The 6,837-nt window shown below is 38.9% G+C and overlaps 1 pseudogene; it reads right to left on the bottom strand.

Moving 5' to 3' along the window:
* Positions 1-1,552: 1,552 nt before the first annotated feature.
* On the bottom strand, positions 1,553-4,208 carry LOC114052199 (annotated as a pseudogene).
* Positions 4,209-6,837: the final 2,629 nt, after the last annotated feature.

Raw genomic sequence — 6,837 nt, 5'->3', positions numbered from 1 at the left:
CCCTAGGCACAGGGGGTAACTTTCTAATATTATTGCTTGAAGTCCCCACCAATATGCTCCCTCCACCAAGTTTTTCAGTTGATTATTAATTTAGTCACTCAGCCTTAAGTAGCTTTCAGAAAGGGACATTTACTAAGAGGATACATAAGCATGAATAGTTGGTACAAAACATTCCCCCCACCCCCAGTCTATGATATATTCTCCTACAAGTACACATAGATTCCAGGGGAAAGTAGACTTAAGTCCTTTTCTCCCATTCTTATGATGCTCAATAATTTCCCTTTAGACATGGTGTGGTTTCTTTGCTGGGCTTCTTGTATAATGAATCCCATGATTCTAGTTTTTGCTTGACTCCTGATGCAGACACTGTTATCAATTGGTTGGGTGTGCTGTTTGCTGCACCTTTTGAAGGTGCAAAGACTTCCAGTCCAGGAGGGCAGGGAAGAAGGGAGGAGGTAGACCTAGACAAGGTCAAAGTTAAGACCTCTCTACCTCAACTCCTCCAAGACTATTCCTTCTTAGGGATGTGCTGGAGAGCCACACTTGCTTCATTTTATGTAGTTTCTCTCCCTTCTCTATTCTTTGACAATTTATATCTGATTCTGGGAGAACTGACTAAGTTTCCCAGATAATCTGAACAGAGTTCCTTTCTTTTGTCATTTCATTTCATTCAGTGGCTTTCAAGGACTTTTCACACTTTGTCTAAGGTCTTTTCACTGATTGATTCATAAGTATTCAAACCTAGTTAAGGTATCAGAGCTAGAATGGGGTGGGGATAATTTCAACTCCACTTTTACAGTAGAAACAAATAGCAATAATTATCTATGAATCAATGGAATATCTCGAACTATTGAAAAAAAGGAAAATCCCACATCTGTCAGTCTTTGCATAATTTATATTAGTAATCATTCTGGCCCTGTGTATGCATGAGAGAAGGGTTTTTACACACCAAAGATCTGTGTAGGGGAAAATGTATTCAACTATGCAGAATTCCGGGATTCTGGGATTTTGAATTAAGATATAGGCATATTTTATTAACATTTTAATCATTATTTTTAATTTAGACAAACTTTGGCCAGAACATAAATAATTAGTACACCTTTATACATTTGCCTCAGTAACCTAATGATCACTATTTACTGAATACCTTGATTCATGTACTGTTTTGGTCCTCTAAACTAGGACCAAGTTTTTCAAAGAAGAGGCATTTTTTAAAGAATGAGTATGATAACAATTTTAAAAACTTAAAAAAAACTTTGCAAGCTGATGATTGCAGTATCCTTTTACTTAATTTAAATCATGAAATTCTTTGGTTGGAAAGTATATTTTTCTCATTTGGTTATTTCAATAACTTAAGTTCATGGCAAATGTGAATGGTCAAATTCAAAAGTGCAGATTACAGATTATCAGAGGAACTCTTTACTTTGCTCAAAACTGAGAAGGTTTCACCATCCAGAATTAAGATGCTCAAATATAAATATTATTTGTTTACCCAGAAAATGCTGTCTGATAAATTAGAAGAGATAGACAATGTTGAAAACAAACCCCCAAATACAGAGAAACATGATAATTTTAAGAACTAATGCACAATGGAGTTGCTGGGCAAAAAGGCAAAAAGTGATTGCAAAAACTTACATGAGAAGAAGTGACCAAATCAGATGTGACCTTGAGTTCTCCATTAGTGTTATTTAGGACCTCAGAGTCATCATTAAGAAGGAGATTCTGGGGAGGTGCTATTGCTGCAGTAAATCTGAGAAAATTATATTCCATTTTTCCTGATTCTGGGGCCATGCACAGACTGTAAGAATATGGTAAAGTTCCTTCACTGTAGTTTGGGGGGAAATCAGGTTTAGCCTTAGAGCAAACATCCACATGGATACAGCTTAACATGTTAGTGTTGCAAGATCTCCGAAGATGCAGGGTGATGGCAAGTGTCACTGTCATGAGGAACAACATAGAAATTAGGGACAAAGCTATTACTAGGTAAAACTGTAGCTCAGACTGGGGATTCAGGATATCTGAGCGCTCCTCCCTCATTTCGGGTAGCGCTTCCTGCAGGCTGTCTGCAAAGACCAAGTGCAAAGCTACAGTGGCTGACAACGGGGGCTGTCCACCATCCTGCACGGAAACCAGAAGCCGGTGCCTAGTTGCATCTTTATCAGCCAAAGCCCTGGTCGTCCTTACCTCACCTGTGTGAAGTCCTAGACTGAAGAGCCCTGGATCCGTAGCCTGCAGCACGTAGTAGGCTAGCCAGGCGTTGTGTCCTGAGTCAGCGTCCACAGCCACCACCTTGGTGACCAGGTAGCCAGGCTCGGCCAGTCTAGGGACCAAGTCGAAAAGGGCAGAGTTGTCAGATGCCGGGGCTGGGTAAAGGATGTTTGGGGCATTGTCATTGCAGTCCACTATGAACACTCGCAGGCTGGTGTTAGCTGTCAGAGCAGGGGACCCAGAGTCTTGGGCCTGCAGTGTCAATTCGAAATTGCGGACCTGTTCATAGTCGAAGGAACGCTGTGCAAAGATGTCCCCACTATGTCCATTGACAGAAACGTAGGAGGACAGAGTGAGTGGGGCCAGGTCACTGCTCACGATGGAGTAGGACACGTGGCCATTCTGCTCAAGGTCAGGGTCCTCTGCCAAGACCTTGGCTATGGAAGAACCAGAAGGGTTATTTTCAGAAACGTAAGCGACATAAGAAGGTTGGAGGAAAACTGGGGGATTGTCATTAATGTCTTCAATGTGCAAGGTGAAGATTTTGCTGGTGGACAGAGGCGGGTTTCCCTTGTCTATGGCTGTCACAGTGATGTTATACTTCGGAGTCTGCTCACGATCCAGAGGCCCATCAGTCAACAGCTTGTAATAATTTCTAGAAGAAGATTCTAACTTGAAAGGAAAATTTTCTTGGATATGACATAAGACCTGACCATTTTCCTTTGAATCTCGGTCATGTGTTTTAATGAGTGCAATAACAGTTCCAGGCAAAGAGTCTTCTGGAATTTGATCAGAGAGTGAGACGAAGTTCACCTCTGGGACATTGTCATTTTCATCGAGAATTTCAATTTGAATGTTACAGTGTGCTGTGCGACCTCCTCCATCCTTTGCTTCGACATCCATCATATATCTATTTGTTTCTTCAAAGTCCAGGATGTCTTTAGTTGTAATTTCCCCGCTGTTGGGGTGGAGGTAGAATAATAGCCTGCTATTGTCCTCGTTGCAGAAGGAGAAGGTGATTTCTGCATTGACCCCCTCATCCTTGTCAGTGGCAGTCACACGTAGCAGTGAGGAGCCCGGGGGCAAGTTCTCCCAAACACTGACCCTGTAAACATCTTGGCTAAAGACTGGGGCATTATCATTGGCGTCAGTGACATTGATCCATATCTGAGCCATGCCGCTTTGTGCTGGTTCCCCGCCGTCTACAGCCATCAGGACCAAATGGTGAGAACTCTGAATTTCGCGGTCCAGGGATTTTTCCAAAAGCAATTGCGGGTATTTACTGCCATCTGGTCTTTCTTTCACTGATAGAGAGAAATAGGGGTCGGGACTAATCTGATATGTTTTAAGGGAGTTCATGCCTATATCTGAATCTCTTGCCGATGCGAGAGCAAATTTCACTCCTGGTAGCGTTAGTTCACTGATTTCTAGGGAAATAGAGTTTTTAAGGAATTGTGGTGGATTGTCATTAATATCCTGTATTGTCACAATTACAAAGAAGATATTCATTGGATTTTCAGCGACGGTTTCGAACTCCAGAGCACACTCAGACTGGCCCCCGCATATTTCCTCTCTGTCTATTCTGCCTCTCACCAGTAATTCTCCACTCTCTGCGCTCACAGTAAAGTATTCATTCTCTGAACTAACCCGCAGTTTCCGAGTCGGCAAGTCCCGGATACTAAGCCCCAGATCTTTGGCGAGGTTCCCCACCACTGACCCTTTCTCCATTTCCTCTGGAATGGAATACTGAATCTGTTCAGAAAGCGCGAGGTTGAACAAAGATACCAAGAAAGGAAACAGTACCTGCAGCCTCAGGGCCCAGCCCTTCTGCTTCTCACTCCTTTCCATCTCTCAAATCCTCCTGCTTCTAAGGTTCCAGAAACCTGTGTTCAGATCACTCCTGGGTCACCAGAGACCGTACTGTTTCTGGATTCTTAAGAATATTAAGTGTTTTCAGGGAATCCTTGGAGATCAGCGTTTTGGAAATGAATGTGTACGGGTTCGCTTGCTTGCTCGCTCTGACTGCTGAAATTATTCTGCAGCCTCTTAGAGAGCGCTAACCTAGTTTGGACGTGCTGTAAGTAGACAGCGGCGCCCAGAGGCTCGTATGGAGAACTATACCCATCTCAGCATCCTTTATATAATATAAAGAATGAAATATTGCTGGTGGCCCACTCCAACCCCACCTCAAGCATATATCCTTGAATCAGTTCAGTTTTCTATTCTTTCCAATAATAATGTTTCACTTGATTTAAAATGTACAAATGTAAACTATAAAATTTACCACACAGAGCAAATAGGCAACTCACCTATGCAACTTTATTATTGTTAATGTAATACTAGTTTCATTTAATACCGTTTCAAAAATTCTAAGAAGGGTTAGTTTTCTTCTTATTAAAAATTATTTATATTCAGTGGCAGTGGGGCAAAGGTGCCTAAGGTATTAAGCAGGGTTTCTGCCAAAAAACCTATCATCCAGCTTACATGTGTTTAATTCAGCTGTATTTCGTTGTGTTTCCAATTTTTATTCACTGTTCCATATAGCTAATCCACTTGCTTTCTCTTTTATCAAAAGTTCACTCTAGATAATATGATAATTACTTAATTCTTTTCTAACTGGAAAAATAGATTAATCATCTTTATACTCTGATAAATGCATGATCTCATTGATTTTGGATTCCTTTCCACAGTGCAGATGACAATCTAGCCACAGTTTTTTTTTTCATTTTATCGCATCCGTATTCTTCTAGAAATACACTCAATGGACTCCACATCATGATTTATGGCTTTTAATATTACACTGAAACCAATGAAAGCCTTGAACCTGTTATCCTATTCTCTAAAAGTGACCAATCTACATCTTTTTTTTTTTGAATACACATTTTTATCATGTCTTTTGCCCCTTTTCCCTCTCACAGGAACATGCTGTATCTGAATTTCAACCACATTCTTATAGACAAGAATAAATCATTGTTCTAGTAAATTTATCAGTGATCTTTTCAAACAGAATTAAAATCAATGATGAAAAAAAAACCTTAGGAAGTAAAAAAAGAAATAAATTTTGTATCTTCTGACATAAGCCAAGTAAGTTTGAGGTAAAAAGTGGAGGAGCCATTTACAAATACATCATTTTACCTTGCCCTGATGACTATTGTATGGAAAGTTTCTAAGCAATTTCTTATAAAAAGTCAGTACCAAAAGCCATCATTACTATGCCTGGAGTAATGGAACAAAGTCTGACTTTTCCTCTTTCAAAAATACTGGAGGGAAAAAGAATTCTTAGCCTTTTCAGGATCTCACTGATTCCCTTAAATTGATTCTTTTAATAAAGAAAACTAAAATCCTTTTATTCTAAGTGCATCAAGAAATTACAGACTTAATAACTGAAACTTATAAAAAGAAGACATAAATCCTAAAGCAGGATTTGTGTCCCAATATATACCTAATAATTCTATTTAAAAAGGCATCATCAATTAGTAAAGCAATATAGAAACAAAAAATGTTAGTAGGTATAATGAAAGCTGAAACATACAGAACTTTTGACTTTTGCAAAGTGCTTAACATAGATGATCTCACTTGTTCTTTACATCAATGGAGATTGAGGACCTGTATATATTTGATTTACAATGTATAAAGTATATATCTACATATAGTATGTGTGTAAACTATGTACATAGATATACAACATATATATTACTAGATTTGGTTAAGCTACATATTTGACTATGTATTTAACCCATTGCCAAAACCATCACAATGAAGAGGCTAATAAGAAGCCCATGGAAATTATTGCGCCTCCTCCTCCACTTCCCTCCCCACCTCCTGCTCCACCTCCACCTGAAGAGCAAACCTAATTTTGAAAATTATGTATTATATACTTCAAAAATTTATCTATTAAAACCAACCCTTGAAAGTGCTGCTATTTTAGCCAATTAAGTAGTTTAGTTGACTAAGTAGAAGTAGAATTGAAAAGGTTGTGTGATGTTTAGTTTGTATCAACAGTAGTATAGAAAAGAAACTTTCTAGGATTTTTCTAGTATCTGTTCATGTTTCTGTCTTACAAATCAACAAATTCATACTGGATATGCAAAAAGACTAAGAATTGTATTTTAGAAAACTTCCAAAACTTTGAATGACACACATAAAAAATTACCCACAGTGGAGATAGTGAAATAAGAAGTTTTGCTTTTTACAATTACATGAATTCTACCGGTATTTAACATCAAATTTGTTAGGCATTGTGTAATTTACAAACTTTTCGCAAAGGTTTTTATGGAGAGTGAATAACTTGATTATCAAATTTTAGTGTTAGTATGTCCTACTCCCCCAAATTGTGAAGAGTAGACACTCTATGTGCACTCTTAATGCTTTGGACAAGGAGAAGACATGGAGATCACTTGCAAACAATTGGGAAGTTGTAATTTTCTTAGACTTTGAGAGTCATTGCAGGATAATATTGAATACAGAGACATCCTGGAAGTCATGAACACCTGGATTCAAAGGCCACCTCTGACTTAAGGACCATGTGACTCTGGGTAAATCATTTATCATCTCAGTTCTGAAGGCAGCTCTCTAAGGCTGTGAAGAGCACTTGCAATGGAAAAGATAGTTTGTTTATTAGGGAGTTTC

This window comes from Vombatus ursinus, unplaced genomic scaffold (assembly GCF_900497805.2).
Source record: "Vombatus ursinus unplaced genomic scaffold, bare-nosed wombat genome assembly UNPS02003439.1, whole genome shotgun sequence".
Classification (NCBI taxonomy): domain Eukaryota; kingdom Metazoa; phylum Chordata; class Mammalia; order Diprotodontia; family Vombatidae; genus Vombatus; species Vombatus ursinus.
Note: the sequence above shows the minus strand (reverse complement) of the source record. Positions and strands in the feature narration are given on the sequence as shown.